At 43.1% G+C, this 23,087-nt stretch overlaps 1 long non-coding RNA gene across 1 annotated transcript in view; it reads left to right on the forward strand.

Annotated features, from left to right (window-relative positions):
• The window catches only part of LOC125100332 (uncharacterized), a 354,931-nt gene that overhangs the window by 236,016 nt on the left and 95,828 nt on the right, over window positions 1–23,087 (forward strand). The window contains exon 3 of the long non-coding RNA XR_007127502.1: window positions 22,694–23,073. This is a non-coding gene — a long non-coding RNA (uncharacterized LOC125100332). The remainder of the gene's footprint in view (window positions 1–22,693; window positions 23,074–23,087) is intronic.

Below are 23,087 nucleotides of genomic sequence, written 5' to 3' on the forward strand. Positions count from 1 at the left end.
AGCCTCAGTCTTCTGAATTGCATTCAATCTAAATTAAAATTCAGCAAATATTCACTGGAATACCTAAGATAAAGAAAATCAAACCTAGGTGTCATGGAAGAGAAGACAGCAGCAAGGGAATGCCAGGGTCAAAAGTGGAGGCCTTTGTTTCTTCATGGTGGGGGGGTGGGGAACAAGAAGATTATGAATTCCTTTGCTGTGAGTTCTGCACCATCTGGAGCATTCATGGGCTGCTGGCAGTTAGGTCAGGCCGTGGACTTGTTCTCATCTGGTCATTTAGCAGTGGTCTATGGAAGGAGTGGAAATAGTCTAAATCTTTTCCTGAGTCACACAAGCAAGCCAACAAATTCAGTGATTACGTAATAAGCTGGGGGCTAAGTCTTAGGAGCCACATTTGTTTTAGGTGTTCACATGCGGCTGTGTGTGCATTTGAATGGGTTTCTGGGCCCACGGACATTTCTCTACCTCATCCCACCCCTGTTCTCTTCTCAAGGCTTTTATGATGCATAGTTCCTAAAGGTACATGCTTTCCAGATGACCTACACACAAGTCCTGTTCCAGACTCTGCCTGGTTTCTCTGAATCCTAGTTTTCCTTTCACTTCAGTTTTCACTGATCTCTTCCACGATACCAACTGCAGTCAAATTAGCCTCTGGCAGGCATCTAAGGACAAGCTTCACTGCCCCATCTGTCCGTGAAGAAGATAATGAAGAGCTGCCAATTTGCCTATTTACAGGTGCCAGTAAAATCATGCCCATGCCATTCCTTGGACTTCCCAGAACTTTAGTCCACAGGGCTATTTTGGAAGAGGTGGCCAACAGGGTGGCCTTTCCCCAGGAAGGGCCACCTTTTTCATCACCTAAGAAAAATCTCCCATGTTTTATGTGGTGCCCTTGATAAATCTTATTGAGTAACTCCATGCACATTAGCTACCCTAAGAAGAAAGTGAAACTTGGTGAGCCTTATTTTGATTTTCCGAGGCAAGGAGCCTAGCTTCTGTGGCAAGAAGTGCTTGAGGTCTCTTAAGGAATGGCAGACAGGCCCAACCATAGGCAGAGGTGGAAGAGGGACACAGTTCTCCTCAAACACCTCCAGAGTCGAGGATCCTTCCACCTTTCAGGGAAGAGGGGTGGTGAACATTCAGGAAGTTCTCAAGATGCCCAGTAGGAAAGGAACCTCGAGATAGGGACTGCGGTGGGGCCCCTGAATCCTGGGTGCGGAGACTCAGATCCAGGTTCCCCCTGCTCAGCCCTCTTTGGGAAGAAGAGAAAAGCAGGAAGATATTTTCCAGCTCTGGGACCTTCCTCAGAACATTCTCCCAACTATAGGGTTTATGGGTAGTAGTTCTGATGAGCAAAAAGGCTACCTAACTGAAGTCAGAAAATTTGTTTCCTATTCCTCTCTCTCCCTTAGTACCTTCTAGAAATTAAGTGAATTACTTCACTTCACAGAAGCTTCATTCTTCATAAAGTTCTTAAGATGACTAAATAAAATGGTATGTAATATTAATAGGTGGTGTTTATTAAACACTTGCTATAAGCCATGCACAGGGCTAGGATAATTAATAATCCAGTGTTCAGATGAGAAACAAAGTAAAGTACAAAGACTAAGTAACTTGCCCAAGGCCATACAGTTAAAACAACAGATACCTAATGCATATTTTAGTTATTTTGTTTATCACTTAAGAATAATGAGAATCTTGGCTATCACCATAATTGTGAAATTTTTTAAAAATCCAGTGGCAATATTGTTTGTGTTTTTGTTGGCAGGACACAAAATTTATAAAAAGGCTCACCCAGGATGGCCATTGTTTGTGTGATTAAGTTTGAGAGTTTGGTTTAGCCGCCGGGGCATTTGGCTAGTGGTGTTTGGTTTGTTTTTGCTCTTAGTGGCCACAGCCTTAATAGGCCGACCAGAGACCAAGATGGCTCCTTCTTCTAGATATTTGGGAACAACTTTGAGGCTGAGTCAATTGGAGGTGAGAATGGGACATACAGAAATGGCATGGAAACACCCAAGGGCTGAAGACAAATTTTAGAAAATACACCACCCTCTTACAGAAAAAGCAGATTTCTGTTTTATAAAAGCAATATTGACAACCATTCCAGGCCAGCTACCCCAAATGGCAGGGGTAAAGTTTTCAAGCCAATCAAGTTTTCATCTCCACAAGGGCCCCAGTGGAATCCATCTGACTAGAGTTATCAGTTCGAGGGCAGAGAATCCCTTGTTCTGCAGTCACAGAGCAAAGGCACTCTCCCTAGTGACCCACATTTCTGTTTCTCTATGGTGAAGGGGTTAGACCATGCAAAACAAAGAGGGGGGTTACCTCAAGCTTTCTTTCTGTTCCAAAATTCTGGGATTCTTAAGGATGTTGAAGAAGCTTGTTTGCTTCTACTTTAGGTAAAATAACCAGAATCTGAAATAATTCTCAATTTGGGCCAAGTACACTATTCCTGGCACTCGAGAACATACATTTCCTGTCTCTTTTCAGAGTGGCTTTCAGAGAAAGGCTTTCACACAAGATATCTCAAAATCCTCACACTTTTCTTCCTTTCTCTTTCCTCCTCCTCCTCCTTCATCTTCTCTACCATCATCATCATATTTTTGTATGGGGGATGGGTATGTTTAATTTGTTTGTCCTAAAAGAAAGTTCCTTACAGGGTTTCTACTGACTTAGTAATGGGAAGTAAACCACAGAGCTCCAAGCACCCTCACATACATCCTGAAGCTGTAGAAGATGTGCCCACCAACAGACTCGTGCCTCACGCCCTGCCAAGAGGGTCCCAACTGACAGCCCCAAGCTAAGGGGTTCTTGAGACATGCATTGGTGTATTCATACCATGTGACCTACCTCCTGGACCACAGGTAACTAGTTGGTCCAGGTATAGAAGCCTGACCTAAGAGCAGTCAGTCTGAGTTGGCCTGACACAAAAGTCACATCCAGCAGACAATGGGATAAATGGACCGTCTCAGATTCTCTCTCCTAAAGAATCTAAATGTGAACTAGAGAGAGAGAGAGATTCGTGAGTTGGAAGGTGGGAAGGAAACAGAAGCTAAGAAACAATCAGCAGGAACGTAGAACAGTAGAAGCCACAGGCGAGACAAACCGTGGGCAGGCAGGAGCTGATATAAGTCTGGATGGAGTACTAGAAAGCAGAAACCAAGTGACATACTGAGGAAAAGATGAGTTTCTTGGTTGTGTAGGGACATGAACAGAAGAAAATTAGAAACTCCTGTCGCTCTAGGGCAACAAGATAATCCAGTTCCTACAGTTGCTTTTCATCCTACATAACCTCCCAGTTCCTGCTATGCATTCCATTCTCCATGGGACTTGGCTGTTTGCAATTTCCCATGAGGTGTGGTACAGATCTCTGTCTACATATATCCATCAATGGATCTCCATTTCTTTCTTGTAACCTGAGTCAGTCTCCTTTTCTTATAACCAAAAATACCTATTAAATACAAAACGTTCGGGACTTGGCTGAACGATGACTTCTAACCTGTTCACAGTTCCATTGACATTGATGCTTCTGTTCTGGAAAATTCCAGGGCTCATCTTCCATTTTTAAAAATGCTCTGAACTTTTTATTTCCACAGTGCTCTTATACCCTCTTTCACATATGTCTCACAGCATCTCTAGCCACCCATAACTAAAAGCCTTGATGCTATTAGTTCAACTACCACTCTACATTTGTACCCTTCCAGAGTTTTCCACACGATTTCAAATACATGATCTCTTTTGAACCTTGAAATATCCTTATGAGGTACTACTACTATTACTAATACCTAATATTGTACAGTGCTATATAATTTACACATGACTTTTATATACACAGTCTCATTTGATTAGATCCATTTAACAACACTGTGAAGTAGTTTTCTCATTTTACAGAGGAGCAACCTGAAATTCACTAATGGTAAAGAACCTATCCAGTTCATACAACAAAGAATGGTTTCTACTGCGATTTTTGGCCTCCATGTCAGTGTGAAATATTTTGTGGTCATTTTTTCTACCACAGGCAAACAGGAGCTACCCTTAGATGTACTTGTATGGCACTGGAAGTGTCTAGTTTCTTGTCTCTGTATATTAAGTCAGAGGTCCATTAGGTTTACTATGCCTCATCTCCTAGGACTGTAGTCTGCCCACCTATCTGGCTCCCACTGCTAAGGCAACACTCAGAACATGGCTATTTCATGAGGAAACTCATCTTTGTCTCCCACAGGTGCACCATTAACCCATTGATAATATGAATTTAGCACATAGACCTGTTTCTTCCTGGTCACTAACTCTGATGCGCACATGTTCCATAACAAGGTTACCTGAAGCAAAGCCTTGCTCTAATTCCAAGGGCTTATTTTTAATACCACAGAACTGACATGGTTAGAGTCATGAATCAAACCAGCCTTCTATAGATACTGGACCATTTCAGCTCGTGGGACAGAATGTTGTGGTTTAAGAGAGAAAGAGAGACTCAAGACATAAATTGTTGTTTGTTTTTTTTATAACAAATGTGGTTGCTCTAATGATAGCACACGAAGCTCCAAGCTCCTTGTTTTATCATTCCTCAGATAAGACCTTGACATTCAGTACCTCCTGGTGCTATTATTTGAAAGCCAACAGGGGGTAAATTTTGTTTGCCCCAGTAGCTGTTCTTCCCAGGCACACAGATGGCTGATGCCATTGACAGTGGCAACTGTGGTGATTAGAGCAGCACTGTACGTGTAATAATGTAAACAATACATAGACCAGCATGAGCTGGATTGTGGAGGGCTCTCCCAGAGTGGCCCCATCTACTGCAGAGAGGGGCATTTGGATACAAGTCAGCAACTCCATGACACATGAGCCCCACGCTATCAGTCAAGGCTTTCTGGCTGATACAAGACATAGCCTCGGATTCCTCAAAACACAGTACCCTGGGCACCTACTTAGCAGCTCAGACGGGGCTATAAGATGAATGTCGTTTTGCCATTTAACATGTGATGATCCCTAGCATATAAGGCTGCCCAGAATTGATCTCAGCCCCACAATAACTCGGTCCAACTACATTTCCCACTCTAATTAGCCTGCACGTCCAGCACGGTGAAGGTAATGATTCAAAATGTGTCTGTTACCCTATATTATAAATGTGCACTGTAACACTTACAGTCCTGTTCCTATCAGGAACTCTCTTTAGAATTGCTCGAGCATCACACCCTGATAATACAGGACCGTGGTTCTCCCAACATACCACATGGTTGCATCCCTCTATTCCCTGTGCCTGGCATGTCTTTTTTCTTATAGGGACTTATAAACTCTTCCTGATCTTTTCAAGACTTCCAGATTAAATATTATCAAGACTAGATAAAACCCCTAGAGAAACATGTACACCAGGAGACAAACAGAAATGTTTGTAGCAGAAAATGGCCAGTGGGAATGGGCAAAATGTGGTATATTCATACAGGGGGACACTACATGACAGGGGAAACAAATAAACTAGAGGTGTATCAACATGAATGAAGTTTATAAACAATGTAGAGTGAAAGAAGCCAAGACACAAAATAATATACACTGTGTGATTTTCTTTATAAAATTCAGAGCAGACAAAACTAAGCTATACTATTTAAGGATACATAGGTGTTCACACTGTAAAGAAAAGGACAGCTGTGGTCACCCTAAAAGCCAGAAGAGAAGCCTCCATGGAGAGATGAGAGGGTTGGGGGGAAAGTAACACGAGGGCTTCTGGGTTGTGACAATGTGCCGTTCCTTGAAATAGATCAAGGTGACTTCATCTTCATTCTTTGTTAGGCTGTACATTAATATTTTATGCACTTTTCTGTAAGTGTGCTATATTTAATAATTTTTTAAAAGATTTTATTTATTTATTTGACAGACAGAGATCACAAGTAGGCAGAGAGGCAGGCAGAGAGAGAGGGAGGAAGCAGGCTCCCTGCCGAGCAGAGAGCCTGATGTGGGGCTCGATCCCAGGACCCTGAGACCATGACCTGAGCCGAAGGCAGAGGCTTTAACCACTGAGCCACCCAGGCGCCCCTATATTTAATAATTTTTTTAAAGAGGTAAAAGGAAAAAATGAGTACAGAAATTCCTGGTTAAGAAATATCATAAAAAATGCAGACATCATCTTCCTGATGAAAGAGTCCATTTTAATGGACAGAAGGGCCTGTCATGCAGTCATTTATTAGTGGGGAAGCCCCCTGCATCCATGTAAAACATGCTGCTTTAGGAGAAGGGCGACAAAAATAGCCTTCCTCTGATATGCCATGACTACTCTCACATAAAATATATGTTTACAGAAAATTAGTTGCCTCAGTATTTTTTTTTAAATGTTAAATTCAGGCTTTGTCTTATCTGCCTAGAGCAGAGCCTTCAGAAATGTGGTTTGTAGTGGCTATATTCTCCTTCCTAGTGTCATCCCCTCTCTAGAGGCAGATTTTAAAACTGTTTCTATAATCCACCTTTGCCTGGCATTAGGACCATATATTTTTTTTTTTTTTAATTTTTTAAATCAGGAGGAATTCATAAACTCCCTTGATGTTGGGGAAGCAGAGAGGTGCTGCAAAGGTAATTACACCCTGCCTTCTTCAGTCCCCACTGTGACTGCTATTGGATATGGTCCCCTTCATTTCCCATCCTAAACAGGTGTGCCCCACCACTCTGGGTACTCAACAGCAGCCATGGCTATCCACAGGTGGCTGCTCTGTGAGGCTGTGTGAAATGAGTCTAATATGGCTGGCACTCCAGCACATCGGTTCTAGGGTCTGTGATACATTCCAGAGTACAGGTGGAAATTATATGATCAGAGCTGGAGATGTGCTTTCGGCCACTTGTTTTGCAACCCCCAGAGATCAGCACTTGACAGGGAAGCTCAGGTTGGGTGAGGCAGGGGCTGATTTAATTAGCTGAGTGGCTCGAAATTTTTCCCATGGACCTAAGAGCCTAAACCAAAGGAGGGAGCAGGGGTGGTGTGAGTCAGTACGAGGACTTCTCTGAAATCTTGATGAAAAATCTAACCACAGAGTAAGTGCATTACTCTGGCTAGAGTTGGCAGGATGCCTAAAATAAGGGGCAGGGTGCTGAGAGCAGGGGCAGTGGGGTGAGGTTTGGTTTGGTTTGGTTTTCATTTCTGGAAGATTTTACTTAAGTTATTAGATGTTGTAATGTTATATTGAGGAAGAAGGATTTTGTAAAAAGAGAGAGTAATCTGCTGGAAAAAGAGAGACAGGGATATATGGAGATTGAAAATCCAAGAGATCCAGAACCCAGAGGAAAACAAGAGATGGAGAGAGGTGCTGGAAGCAGAGATAGATGGAGAGAGGGTCAGCAGGAGGCAGGGGACGGGAACTTTCCTTGCCTTTGTTCATTTTTTTAAGTTGGGATGTCAAAATGGACCTCTTTTTTTTTTTTTAAGATTTTATTTATTTGTCATAGAGAGAGAAGCGAGAGCGAACACAGGCAGACAGAGTGGTAGGCAGAGGCAGAGGGAGAAGCAGGCTCCCCGCCAAGCAAGGAGCCTGATGTGGGACTCGATCCCAGGACGCTGGGATCATGACCTGAGCTGAAGGCAGCCGCTTAACCAACTGAGCCACCCAGGCGTCCCCAAAATGGACCTCTTTGTGCCATTCCCAATTTGTGCTGTACTTAAACCCATTTAATTACTATAATGGATTGCATACTTGCCACCAAAATTCTTGTTCTCACTTGCCCTAACTATGAATGGGCTGCAAGCATGGCCTTTAAAAAAATGAACCAAGTTCGATGTAGATTTGTGTTCATCTCTGTTAATGACAGGCAGGAGGTAGACTAGCTCTTCTCCTCCAGTGACTCAATGCATTGCCCTGGCCTGGCCTGGGTTCCACTGGACAGAGGGCCCTGACCTGACTGCATGCAAATCCCAGCTTTTCTCATCCAAAGAAACATCTCCAGGAAAGGGGAGAAGCATTTACAGCAGGGGCAGAAAGAGCTTCGGTTATTGTTTGCTGCACAGTTGGGTCCTAAACTCTTTCCAGCGATGAGCAGCTTCCGCTGCAAATAACTAAACAGCTTTAAAGGGAAGGAGCTGAGGAGGTGGGGAATTAATGAGCTCCACCCAGCAAGAGTTACAGCATAATTAACTCCCAGACGGTCTCACTGGTGCTACAGCAGTGCTGTACAACCCAACCCAGAGCTTCCTCCCCAGATAGAATTAAAGTTTAATTCAGTGTCAGAGGGGCATTAGAAAAAAAGCCCGGCACAGGACAAGAGGGAGCAACCAAGAATTTCACCGAGAAAGGGTCATGCAGTGGCTACTCCCTCCTTCATAGATTGCCCAGTGCACAGGCTTTAAGGTGAGACTGTTCGAGTGTCTGAAATGGACCAAAGGAAGTCTGAGTCTGGGCCATTTGGGAAAGCAAATGATGGAAATATCTGCCTGATGCCTGGAGAAGTTATTTGTTTTGACTACTGCTGCTGCTATTTTCCTTAAGGTTAGAGCCCACAGGACCGTGAAAAACCAGTGCCCTGAACCAAGAAAAAGTTTTCTCTTCCAGCAGCTGGGAAGCCGTGTGCTTTTGGACCCCACTTGCCAAGTTGGTGTTCCACACTCAGGACAGGGAGACCGGGATCACTGGCTTATCATGTGTATTTAATCCCCCAAACAGTTCACTCGTAACATCCCCCATCTGTTCAACAAAATTATTTTCATCAAAATCTTGAAATAAAATTAAAGATAGCGTGGCCAGAAAAGCCAGTGAAAGTTTCAGAGACAGTGAAAATGTTCCTTTACTACACTTTGTATGTATAATTTGCCAGTTAAAAAAAAATAAATACTGTATGTGCATAAAAGGAATAAAGCACTTTTTATTCAAGAATTTTATTTCCAAATTAGGGTTTGAACTTTGATCCTTTCTTTACAAGAAGCTACAATATTATTTTCTATAAAGAAACTTCTAAGTAAAACTTCTAAGTAAATTTTAATAAAATCAAAATGTCAGCAAAAAATACAAGTCAGATAATTATGAAATTATATCATTGTGGTGATTACTTACTGGATTCATTCTTTCATTTAAAAGCAATCATAATTGTAAAAGAAGAGCACATTTCAATTTTAAAGATATTGTTCACACTCAGTAAGATATTTCACATACGAACTAAAATTTACACTTAACAAAAACATGCTACCCCAGCTGTAGTAATGTCATTGTTCCATATTTCAGAGATAACACTCAAAATGCTCCCAGAGAATGACAGAAAGGATGTAACTCAAATTCAGTTTCTTTATCTTTTGCAATGATCACTTACCTTAAATCTAGTGTTTAAATGCAGGAATGTGCAGTACAATGGAGTCCAGGAAACAGACCCGGCGTGATGTAAGCTCAGATGATTCCAAGCCTTTATGAACTGGTTCATGAAATAAAAGTGTGGAGCTTATTCCCACAAAACTAGGAATTCTCCGAATTCACTTTCATATAAAATATAATGTATATTGAAGGAAGAGTAATAAAAATGTGCTGATTCGAAGCTTACGCAAAGCATTAAAACCCAACAATAACCACAGCTGTTGCTTCAAATTTAGATCATCAAAAACTTGTTTCAGGGAAGATATGTTATCTTGACATTATTTGGAATCAGGAGTACATGGTGGTAATGGAAAGCAAATCCCATTTTCACTGGTTTGATAATTGTTTTTAAATTCTTCACTCATTTACCCACCCTGTTGCTGGCATCGGTGTGGACCTCCCGCATGGCTCCCCCCCCCCTTATATCCCTCTGCATTATTCTCTGCCCATGACCCCAGCCTTGGGGATCAACTCAGTAGGGGCAGCTCTGGGCATCTGCTGTAATCATGACCGGAGTAAGGAGGGGAGGAAGTGGGCAGGAGTCACATTTTAGAGGCGCTGCTCTGTGTGAAGCCCACCACTAGGCATTTCCACTCAAAATGGCTCCTTCCTGCTTCCCAAAACTGCTCACACAGGGGGTTCTAATCCCACTATCTGGAAATGAGGAAAAATAGACAACATGAAGCTCCATGGCTTGTCCATGGCACAAATAGCAGAAAATGGATTAGAACCCAGCCGAGACTAGGGACAAGGCTCAGGTTACCCCCTAAAAGTGAGTCCCACAGATTCTGTGGAACCCCTAAGAACATGACCTAGAATTCCTTGACTTTGCACAGATGTAGAAAAGACATGCTAAGGGTCCCACTGCTCTAGTTAGAATAAGCTTACCCCTCCCAAATTCGAGGAAATCGCATTTTGAACATCATTGAACCACTAACCCTATGCCAACAAAGGTCTTGCATTTAATTTGAGGTGGTAGAGAAAATTTACCTGAGTTTCTGGACCTTTTGCCTTTTCGTTTCTCTTCTTTTCACTTCTCCTTTCTTTCCTTCTTCCTTTCTTTCTTTCTTTCTTACTGTCTTTCTCTCTCCCTTTGCCTTTCTTTCTTTCTTTTTTCTTACTTTTTAAATGTACTTCCTTACCAAGCTTTGTATCTTGAGTAAAATTGCTGGAGCTATCACATTAAGTTCCAGAGAATTTCTCCGTGGGGACCTTGCATATAACACATAGCTCCAAAGAGTTGATGGATCTTTTTAATGTCCTCTTTATTACTAACACTTAGGGGGAACATCTTACATCTCTCTTTCTTCTTCCTCCTACATTAAAAAGATGGTAATGTCACTCTCCCCATGTCCTGAGTATGGCTGAGGTCTTGCCTATTGGTTAGTATTGATTAGTATTCCTTTATAGTTGGCATAATATTCTCCCTAAAGGGTGTGTATTGCAATTTCCAGAATCAGGTCACAGAAAGCTTTGGCTCACAGAAGTCTAGGAGTTGACAAAACTGAACCTGTAATCATAGTCTCTCTTCTCCTTTCCACTTCCAGGGAGAGCTATTTTGTCTCTTATTGTCTTACCCTTGAATCTGACCAGGAACAACGAATAAAACTGGCCACCTCAGACTCCTGGGAGAAGGGCTCCTCCCCACTCACTACCAGCACAAGGATGGTCTAGTGGGAGCTAACATACACAGATATGTACACGGAGCCTGGCACACAGCAGAGCCTTCTCTGAGCTTTGTCTCCTGGAGACACACCCTTGAGACATTTCATAGCAAAGAGACTGATGAGTGAGGAACGGGGAGAGTAATGGAGGGTTTCTTCTCCTTCCATATACCAGAAGGATGGGTTGTACCATTATTTTCCTCGTTGCTAGCTTACCTATTCAAAAACACATTGGGGGTACCTGGATGGTTCAGATGCTTAAGCATCTGCCTTCGGCACAGGTCATGATCCCAGGGTCCTGGGATCAAACCCCGCTTCTACCTCTCCCACTACTATTCCCCCTGCTTGTGCTCTTTCGATCTGTCAAATAAATAAAATCTTTAAAACAAAAACAAAACGCTTTGGAGGGAAGCAAATATCTTCAGAAAAACAAAAGCATATCAGTTTGGATTAGGTTCAGCTGCATATAGCTGAAGCACAAATAAGTGACTTAAAAATATACATGTTTATTTTCCACATGTAAAAGCAGTCCTGAAGTGGGCAGCCCAGGGCTGTAACAGCAGCTCCACAGTCATTGGGGACCCAGACACTTTCTGCCATTCTTCTCCATCAGACTTAGCACATGCCTTGCATCTTTAAGGTCACCTCATGATTCAAGATGGCTATCGAAATGCCAGCCACCATCTTTACTTCATGCAACAGAAAAAGGAGGTTAGAAAAAGGGCAAAAAGAAACCTCTCCCAGCTGAGGCAGCATTCTTAAACATTACTAGAAGCCCAATCAACAACTTCAACTCACAGGAGACTCAGGAAATGCATCTCTCTATCTAGGCACATCACCACCCAGAATAAATGCAAAAGCTCTACTAGTGAGGAAAAGGGGAAACTCAGTGTTGAGATGGCATCTAGCTGTCTCTGCTACAAGCCAGGTGCCTGTTCCCAACCTAATAGTTTTGTATACATTACCTGCTTCTTCCTCAAAACACTTCTACTGGTCTTAGGCCAGTAGAGTTAGGGAAGTCTTAGGAATTATCAAGCCAACAACCCAATTTTATTTTAATGAACACGGGAATGGAGCTCTGGCATTTATAGAACTTCCCACAAATATCATTTATTTCTCAACCCCGCCCCCGCCACCTTGAGGTAAAAAGCATTCTTAACTTGATTTTCCGAGGAGGAAAACAAAAATCTTGAAAGATTTAAGTGATTGGCTCAAAGCCAGGTAGCTAATTAGAGGAAAATTGGTACTAGCATTCAGATCTCTAATGGCCCCATATTTTTCCATGTCTTTTTGTTTTTTAAAGCTTTTATTTATTTATTTGTCAGAGAGAGTGAGCACAGGCAGACAGAGTGGCAGGCAGAGGGAGAAGCAGGCTCCCTGCTGAGCAAGGAGCCTGCCATGGGACTCGATCCTAGGACGTTAGGATCATGACTTGAGCCGAAGGCAGCTGCTTACCCAATTGAGCTGCCCAGGCGTCCCTCCATGTCTTTTTAAAAAGAAATTTCAAATACAGAAAAGTTCAGAGAATATTACAAATGTCTAGCCACAACTCAGAATTAACAAATGTTGAATTTTTGAATTTTGCTTGAGAATTTTTTTCTTTTAGATTAAAAAAAAATTAGTTGAAATCCATTTTGTACCCCAAGGGCTCCCCAGAGATAATATCAATTTGGTGGGTATTCTCCTGGTCCATACCTTTCCATTTTAACTTCTGATAAGCATGCATAAATAAGTTATTTTTGTAGTTTTATTTTTCACCCAACTTTTTTTTTTTTAATTTGACAGTGAGAGAGAGAAAGAGCTCACAAGCAGGGGGATTGGCAGGAAGAGGGAGAAGCAGGCTTCCCGCTGAGCAGGGAGCCCAATGCGGGGCTCGATCCCAGAACCTTGGGATCCTGACCTGAGCCGAAGGCAGGCACTTAACCAACTGAGCCACCTAGGCGTCCCTCACCCAATATATTTTTTGAACTCTATCTAGGTTAATGCATAAAATTCAGTCATTTTAATTGCTATGTGATATTCTGTTATATAAACATACAGTGCATTCTATTTATTCATTTCCATTTTCCTACTATATATATATTGAGTGCTTACTCAATAAGGATATGAGGAAGTGTTTTAGGAGTTTTTTATATTAGTTTCCTTAATCTTCATAACAAATCCATGAGGAAGGGTTGTTATAACCCCAGTATTGTACACAACAACGAAACTAAAAGAACAGACAAGGAATTTGCCCAAGGTTTCACAGCCAATATACAATAGATCCAGAATTCAACCCCAAAGGAGTTAAATCCAGAGCCCCTACCCATGACTTCTAGTCTCTTTATTTTTGCCTACTACTCAAGCATCTTTACTAGTACAACCACCTCTGTTGTGCAGAAACTATCCCCAGAGCCCTGCCATCACCTGGTAGAACTCAGCCTGAGTTCATGGCCAGCATGTGTTCTGACTGATTTGTGCCCGTATCTACTTTATGGCTATTTTGAAAAGCATGCCATTCTAAATTGACTAGACACTTAAGTTGTTTTCAATTCTTTACCCTGCAAATAAGAGAACCTAGAAATAGACATGCTGAGACATAGATTATATGCCTCAAAGGTTTTATTAAAAACTATTGATTGCTCTTGATCATTGGTTATACTAATGAACTAATAAACTATACTAATATGCTAATGTAATTCATGTATTCTTCATGAATATTATATACCATCAATCTTCTTAATTTTGCCAGATTGTTGGGTATGAAGTGGTATCTCCTTCTTTATTTGCATTTTGCTGATTACTTGTAAGGTAGGGAAGGTTTGGTTGTTTTTTTTTTTAATATGTTTATTAACCATTTAGGTTTAGTCTGATTTGAATTACCTTTCTCTTCTCTTTGCTCATTTTCAAAGTAGCTTCTATTTTCTTTTAAGTATTTTCTTTTTTAAAATATGGTTTGGACATTCATCTTCTGGCCATTATATCTGGTACGAATTCTCCATACCACTTCTTACCTCCGGCCCCATCTCTGTCTTCTGTCATATAAGAGTTTTTAATTCAATATAGTCAAATCTATAAATCTTTTTCTTTATAAGATATACTTTTGCTACTTTGAAGAAAACCTCACTTTTGAGGTAATGAAGAAATTTTCTGTTTACTTCTAATTGCTTTATAACTGTGTTTCTTGAATTTGAATTTGTTTTTCTGTATGGAATGAGAAAGGAATCTAGCTGAACTTTTTTCTACTTGGAAAAAATTCCAATACCATTAATTTATTAAGTTACCTTTTCCCCACTGATTTTTTAGTACCACTTCTAACATAAATGACCAATGTCTGTATATACACCCATCTGTTTCTCAGTTTTTTATACTGTTTCACCGACCTATTTCTCTATTCTCAATTTTCTTTCAGTTTAACTCTCTGACTTAAAAATAATGCATGTCTGAGCCTAATACATTCTATCTACTCTTGTAATTTTTATGGTCCTGATGCTGAACACAAGCCTGAAAATTTAGGAAGTGCCTTACAGTTCCTTAGGAAGGTAAGCTAGAAGGCATATGGTCTCTTTGGTTTCCACATTGGAGATTCCACTTGCACTGGTGAAGGATCTGGGTATTTGGAGTACTGTAGAAGGAAAAATAAATTCTAAGGATAATGAGGAAGAAGGAATGAGTCTTGATTTCTGCGTCCTCAGAGAACCCCAGGATTGATACACATTCTCTAACATCTTCCAAGTAAATCTCAATGACCACACATCATTCATAAACATCATTCTTATTAATTTAGGTGGACCAGATATCCCAGTTTTTAAAAGGACAAATATAAAAAAAAAAGACTTGGGAAAAAAAAAAGTCATTTCCAGAGTTTAGAGAACAAATTTTTAAATTGCATTTCTTTTTGTAAATGACTATCCAAATTATATAATGATCTATAGTTCAGAGTGTTTTCCAGGGTTCAGCTGTCTATATATTTATGGCATAGAATCTGACTTGGAAAAGTTCCCCTCAAGCATGGTTACAAACACTGTATACAGAATGTGGATCGATGTCCTGCACAAAACACTGAAGTATGAAGGATTGCTTCATAGCAATCCTGAGATTGGCCATAGCAGGGTCTCTCCTCTGCCTGAGAAACCTGACCCAGGCCTGCGGTGGGGAGTGGAGGTGGAAGTGTGAAGGATGGGGCCAGGCCAGGAACTGGCATCTCACGGAGTCTAGCTTACGACCATCACCTCAACCCAACCATAATGGTTAAAAACATGATCATATTCTTAGTTAATGTTAAGATCATAGGCAGGCCTGATAAAAATCTTTTTAAATTCAAACCACCAGCTTTATTTTTCATATTCTATAAACCACAAAGTACCTGATCTGTAGAATTTTAAAGCTCCTGCAAAAGACTCCTGCGTGGCAGCTTCAAGAATAAGCCACAGTCCAACCAGAATATTGTTTTCAGTATCAGAATGTATTTTTCCAGGCAATTTGACTTTCATGGGCCAGTGGAAGGTGGGGGTGAGGGGTGTGGAGAGAAGCAATTTCTAAAGACATGCTAACTTTCTGGTTCTGTTGGTGGTTGCTTAAGAAAAGACAGGATACTAATTGCATGAGCCAACATTCAAAATTCAGTCTGTATTTTCTGATCATATCTCCCTCCACCCTCCCCTTCCTCCCCTTCCTACCCCTGACTTTCCTCAAAAAAAATTCTGTCAAAGTGAAGAAAGATCATTTTTAATCATTTAAGGAAATCTGAGGATATTTCTGATTTGTAGCCTCTAATTTCTATAATTAAAGTTATATATTCCTCAGTTTAAATTTAAATAGAAAAGCAGCCACTATATACCCAAGGATATTTACCTTAAAAACTTTTTTTCTCCTGTATTAGAGCTGACACGGCTCTTTTCATCTTCACCAAACAAAACAATTGGTTTTAAAAAGGAGAATAATCCAGGCTACTCATTTGTTCAAAGCAAGAAGTTGAACAGAGGATGAAATGAGAACTCTGTCCCTGTCTTAGAACTAAACTGGAGCCTCCCTGGGACATTGTTCTCCGGATCCCTGTCTGGGACTGTGTTTTAGGTAAAGCTGTGTTTTAACAAGATTCTCCTTTTTCATCCAGTAATAAACCATGTTGGACAGAGTCCAACACTAAAATGCCATGCATTGAATTATGCATAATAGTGGGTCATGTTTATGCAGGGCCCTACTGCAATTGTTCATAAATTTTTACTTCTTTTTATTCCATTGCTTCACATGCAGGCTTGGCTGGCATGCTTACATCAGTTGCTCTGTTTTTCTTGCTTTGTTGTGGTTCTATGTTTTAATGAAAACCCTTCCTCCTCAAAGACATCCAGCTCTCTGCCAAACCTATGGAATCTATAGATTTTCTCCCTGGTACATAAAATAAGAGCTCTGATTCAACTGGCCAACAAACACATTTGCTAAATGAGACTTTCCTCAAATGTCACTCTTGCATGCAACAGGTATTTCCTGAGCACCTCGGGCTCTAGGCATTGTGCTTGTCCATCAACATCACAGGGGATGAAGCTAATGTACGGAGTCCCTGCCTATGTGGTGGGTGTGATCCAGGGGGCAGACAGTGACAAGTAAATATCTAATCGCCCGTGGTAGTTCAGTCAGGGGAGGAAAAATCAGGATACTCTGAGAGAGAATAATGTAGTGGAGAGAACTACTCCTTTGCCACGGTAGCTGAAGTAGACCTCTTGGAAGCAGAACATTTAAACCAAGTCCTCAAAGATGAGGAGGACCCACCATTCCGAAGGGGAGAAGGGGCGGGAAACCTTTTGGGAGAAGAGCAGCAGATGAGAGAAGGTCCTGCAGAGTGCTTAGCCCATCTCTTCTGCCATCTTGGCTCATTCACCCCGTGGCCAGCCTTGCAGGGCCAGTCCAGTCCTTCTGTCCCCAAGAAGCCTTCCTGCCCAGCCAGAACGCATAGGACTCTGTCCTCTCCAGCCTCCTCCAGCACTTCATCTGTTTCCCATGACTTCCCACTTAACCATATGCCGGGTTGTATTGTCCTCAGATGGTTCCTGTGGTTAAACTTGTCTCCTCAACAAGTTTTGTAAACCCACTGAGGACAGAGGGGAGTGCGCCCCTTTGCACCGCACCCCACCCCACGTCTGCTGCAGCACTGGAGCAGAACTGACGCGGGCTGCATTGAAATGGGCTGGAGATGTTTGGCCTGGCAGGGCAGGTGAACAGCCGTGGCTAAGCTGCTTTCCTATCTGCATCTGCTCACATTAGACAAAATGCAAATAGATAGGCCCCCATCTCTCTCTGTTCTATTTAGCATTTATATGACACCTTTCAGCACAGAGAAATGAGTAAGTGGAACCAGAAGTGGCTATTCCATGTGCTCATCCCCCAGCCCGGCTGCAACCAGGCATCTGGTCCCCACCTGCCCCCCACACACCCCTCCTCCCCAGAGGGGCAGGCTGCAGGCACCAGTGCTCTGCTTTCAGCAGCGCTCTTCCCACTGAGCCGCATGCTGTTGAAAGAATGCATTGTCTGGGCTAAAGGGAGAACGGCGGGTAGCACGTTACAAATCTGAGCTGTTAAGTGATAAATGAGCAATGAAAAGCGTCCTGACATCATTAAGGTGTTCCCAAACATGCTCTCTGCTCAGCCTCGCCCTCGCACAACCTCATGAAGACAGAGTGGCTTGTAGGGTGACCAGAGCCTGGCCGAGGAGTCACCAAACTGGGTCATTCTGACCCCATGGGGTTTTTCTACATTCCGCCGGTTGGAAACATAGGCACTTACAGAAACTGCTAGACTCGCTTCTCCATAAACCTTCTTGGAGGCACGGCTCTCCTCAACCATATATGAATGAATTTGCCTTGCCCCTGCTCATAGTACTCCCAGAGTCTGAAGCAGTCCTTCAGCAGTACCTCCCACCTCCACACTCAGGAAGCCCTGGCCCCAGGCCGCAGGGCATGCACGTCTTGACTGGCCACTCTGTAGAAGCCACACCACATCCTCCTGCCCACCATCCCCCCACCCCAGGACCCAGTACGGACAGGCCATCAGGACAGACTGCCTGCTGGGGGACAAAACAGCTGATCCAACTTTTTTGAGATGAAAATTTCCAGGGCCAGAAAGGGCATCCTCTTAAAAACCCTTTCAAGAGCATCTTAACCCTTGCAGTGCCTCCTGGGGGGCTAAAAGCTACCCCTGTCCTCTGACTCACTAATGCTGTAGAATTCTAAGTTTCTAGAGAAGAACTCGGTACTGGTTCACAAAAGCAGTGTGGGGGAGAAGAGGGTCGATTTCTTTTCCTCACGGCTCTGCCACCCCTGATTTGCTTGCAGGGATCTCATGGCCATTGGTGTAGAAGAAGGTACATAATTCTATAATAACGTAGGCTGACAATATGGAAAAAAATGTTGGTTCCATCGCTTGCCAGCTATATGACCTTAGGCAACTCACTTGAGCATCTTGCTTTCCCTATCTGTAAACTAGAGTGAAATGGCATCCATCACATAACGTACGAAGGAAGAAGGATCAAACAATGCCAAAAGTTACATGTTGAGCACAGGATCTGGCACACAGAAGGCGAATAGTAAATATTTACTGTTCATTGAGACCTAGTCAGTGTATCTCATAAGGGATTATGTGCTTTATCTGGTCCTCTAATTTCGTCCTACAACTCTCGAAGATAAGGCCTGTATTTATAATCACTGTGCTCTCATTCTTACCTTGTTTCCCTAGGAGAAATAATTTCATGTCGGTGGCTATTCCTGTCTGCAGTTTTCCCTTGAAAAATTGCTCCAGGATGGGTACTTCCTAAGGGGAAGCTTTCTCTATTAGGTCGACAGGAGGGGAAACATAAGGGCAAGCCTTGACCCACCATTACCAAGAAATCAACTGTGGAAATGAGTCATCTTTCTCTCACCACTGGGCTGGACTTGGTGATTAATGGGAGACATTTAAGATAATATACTTTCTTGTTCTAGTTTTGATAATTCAAGCTCTTGGAAATGTGAGCCCGGAGGATGAAGAAAAAAAGAACAAAGTCGAACAATATTCTCTTTCTAGTTGCTTGCTTTTAAAAAACTCCGTGCCTTTCTGCCAAAATTTACAGAATCACCTATTCCTTGTCTATGTCACATTGCTTTCCTTTTTTCCCTCCTCACCTCCAAAAGGAAATGAGTTCCAGCCAAAATGGTTATCATAGATCCGCAGCACAAACAGTTTCCAAGTTACCAAAGGAGACAGAGGAGCAATTGATCTTACTGGCACAGGCCAACGATGGGAGATAAGGGAGTAACATGTGGGCCCAAGCAGCTATTGTTGTTGCGTTGTTTTATTTTATTTTTTTTCAAAGCATGAGTGTACAGACTCTGCTGGCCTGAGCCCTTCTGATTCTTGGGAAAGGAAAGATACCTCAGCTGGAGTCTCCCCAGAGCCAGGGTCCTCAACATTCAGTCCATCCTTGCCACTCAGCAGAGCGTCATGACCCACCTTATGAGATGGGCTCTGAGGTCCAGCCACCAAGAGCACCCTTTGGCCTCAAATGTCACCCCCCCAGAGTGAGGCCACAAGAGTGATCATGAATGACATTGATTAGTACTTTCCTCAGAGTTAAAAGGGCTTCTCAACCTTTCATTTAAATATCAAAAGAGAGGCCTTTAAAAGGGGACTTGAAATTTCTCCTTTATGAGGATGAAGAAGCCCAAAGACACTGCGAGCCTCACCTTCAATGGTACAGCTGGGAAGTGGTAGAGCCAGAAAGGAGCCCAGGTCTTGTCTCAGACCCTAAGCATGCTGCTTGGAAATGAGGAGAGAGAAAAGGGAGGCCCAAGAAGTGAGAAAAAAGAAGGAGAGCAAGACCTGAGCAAGACCTGAAATGAAGATTCCCTACTCAGTGTGGCCTTGACGTCTGCTCAAGACTGGAGGGCCTCTATGGTGAGCCAAAGGCTGTCCACCGACTTCTGCTCCCTGGTACACACTCTCTGGCCAGCCAACCCTCTTTACCCATGCGCTCTGGCGCCAAGCCCTCGGAAACTGCCGCAGCCTCTATGTGACAGAGGTGCCAGAGTTTGTTAAGCCAAGAGGAATCAATAAACTCGCCGGAAAGCAGGGGCACAGTCTGAGGGGTATCCTGCCAGGACGTCTACTCCCCCACAGGAGCTTCCCGAGCGTCTGCCATGCTGCAGCCATGCTACCGGTGTCCATGCCAGTTCCCTCAGTGCTGGTCACACGGCCTGTGAAACAGGGACATGTGCATTACCCTGATTTTGCAGAGAAGGAAAATGAAGCAGAGACAGGTTCAGCAGCTCATGCATGGTTTGGAAACAGTGGAGCCGGTCTGGGGAAAGGGCTCAGGAAGCAGTCTATGTTCAGGGCACTTCCGGCGCCATCTGGTGCGCTGCCGCAATGGAGAGCTACTTGACTGGGTTCCTAGGTGGCTCAGGTCTTGATCTCAGGGGCCTGGGATCGAGCCCTGCTTCTGGCTCCCTGCTCTGCGGGGAGCCTGCTTGTGCTCTCTATCTCTCTCTTCCCCAAACAAATAAAGTCTTAAAAATCTTAAAACAAAAACAAAAAACCTACTTTACCGAGCCAGCACAATGATCCTGTGAGCCTATCATCACATAAGTTCTTGCGCCCTGAACTATTCCCCATGAAAGTTTTATGTCTCTAATCAGAGTATTCCAACACTGGTAAGGGCAAACGGGAACAAGGTCTTTCTTTTTTTTAATTAATATATAATGTATTATTTGTTTCAGGGGTACAGGTCTGTGAATCGTCAGTCTAGAAACAAGGTCTTGGAGTAACTCAGAATCTGTTCTTTCAGAACTAGCCCCAAGGGCTGTACTGAGTAGATACTCAGTACAGTTGAGGCCTTCTGACTCGGATTGTGCACAGCACTTGCACACTTTCATCTTCAAGGCAGGCTTCACATCAACTCTTCCATTTATTCTATGAAGTCAGTATTACTATTCTTGCTTTCATTTTATAGATGAGGAAACCCAGGCAGAGAAAAAAGCCAGGGACACATAAGTGGTGAACAGTAGGGCTTTGGATTGAAAACAGTCTGACTCCAGAGCATGGTCTCATTGACTGTGAAACACTGGCAGGGGGAGGAGGTGTGGGACACTATAAACAGGAAGATGGAGAAAAATAGAGAATTCCAAGATAGAGTAGTTTTCTGGGACTGCTGTATCCAAGTACCATAGATTGGGTGGCTTAAACCACAGAAACTTATTGTCTCACAGATTTAGAGACCAGAGGCCAGAGATCAAGGTCCTTTGACCTTGCAGGGTCAAAGTTGTCAGTCCTTTCTTTACAGGCTGTGAGGAAGAATCAATTCCAGGTCTCTCACCCCCTCCTGGCAGTGTGCTGGAAGTCTTGGGCATTCCTTGGCATGTGGAAACATCACTCTGATCTCTGCCTTTATCTTCCACATGGATGCCTTCCTGTGTTTGGGTCTGGCTTCAAACTTCCCCTTTTACAAGGATACCAGTCACACTGAATTCGGGCCCACGCTCAAGACCTTATTATAACTGGATTACCTCTATAAGGACCCCATAGAGGAGCAAAGTTTGCCACTCCCAACTGTGTGTCTTTGTCACGTGGACTGTTTTGTGCTGATGACTTTTCTTTTTAATTAACATAAAATGTATTTTTAGCCCCAGGGGTACAGGTTGTGTACCAGGTTTACACACTTCACAGCACTCACTGTATGTGCTGGTTACTTTTAAGAAACAAAAGGCTCAGGAAGAAACTTGGACTTTCCTCCCAACTGCCTAAAAGAATTGAGATGGAGGAACTGCTGCAGGAAGGGAGCCCTCGCCACTGATATCAGTACAGTACAGCGTGAGCAGCAGACAGGGAGGAACTGAGCAAAGTCTGTTGCTGAAAATTCCTCTCTAGGTCCCAGCAAACATTTGTTCACCAAACATTTACTCTTTTTCATCCGCCTGCGGGCTGTCTTCCTTCCCAAACCCCTACGCCCTTCTCTCCCTAACTCTGAATGGCGTACCAGCCTCAACTACCTGACTGCCTCTGGGCCTCATTTTCTTATGGAGACCCTGTACGTACAGAATTAAGTTTTATTTTCTCCTGTTAATCTGTTTAATGTCCATTGCATTCTCAGAGCAGCCAGGAAAACCCTGAAGGACAGAGAAAATTTTTTCCTTTCCAACAACCCTATCTCCAAATAAAGGCATGTTCTGAGGTACTGGCAGTTAGGACTTCAACATAGGAATGTGGGCAGGGGGGCACAATTCAACATGTGACACAAGCTAAGGGCCATGCGGCCTATAGGCTAATAAGCCCGAACTCCACAGGAATGGGGAAGGAGAGAATCCCTGAGAGAGGAGACTCAGAGCTCCCTGGAGAACAGCTTAGTGTCTCCAGAGGAGGGTGGGTCAAACTTCAGCAGAGGCTAGGGCAGGAAAGGCCAGGCTCAGGGTTTCTCTGGCACCAAGAAGGAGTGTTCCTGGATGGGTTACCAGTTTTTCCTGACATTGCCTCAGGCCCTCCTTGCACAACCCTCTCATCAATGAAAGCCAATAAAGTTTAAAAAAAAAAAAATGAAACAAAACCAAAAAATCCTAAACAACAACAACAAAAAACCACATACAAAAAAAGAGTAACTTTAGGTTGTCTGTGGAAAGCCTCAAAAAATGTCAACAAGTGCTGAGTCAGGAAATTCTCCTCTAATAGCTTTTGTTGGAAACGTTTAACATTTCAACTTTATCTCTTCTTTCCTTTCAGACAGCTCCTCAGAAGTATTCAAAAGCAACAATTCAGGACTTCTGGCTCCCTGAGGACTAGACCTGAGCCATGGCCAGCAAACACCCTTCAGAATCAGACCAGTGGACCAGGCAAACACTCCAAGGAGCTGCTTTCCTTCAGCCCTTCTGAGCTGGGGGAAAGAAGGACCCCACGTCTGATATACCAGTGCCTGTTGCCATCTGGCCACCGAAGAGAGTGTCCCCTCTATAGGGACTGCTTAGCGTCCAGACGCACACCAAGACCTGAGGTATCATCTTTGGCAGTGGGCAGGAAGTACCAAGGAACTTGCTTCATGGGCCCTTGGATGCCCCCCAGAGACTCATGGTCACCCTCACGTCATAGGACAAGAAAGAGTTCAGGTAAGGAAGGAGCA

Source organism: Lutra lutra, chromosome 5, assembly GCF_902655055.1.
Source record: "Lutra lutra chromosome 5, mLutLut1.2, whole genome shotgun sequence".
NCBI classification, from domain to species: Eukaryota; Metazoa; Chordata; class Mammalia; order Carnivora; family Mustelidae; genus Lutra; species Lutra lutra.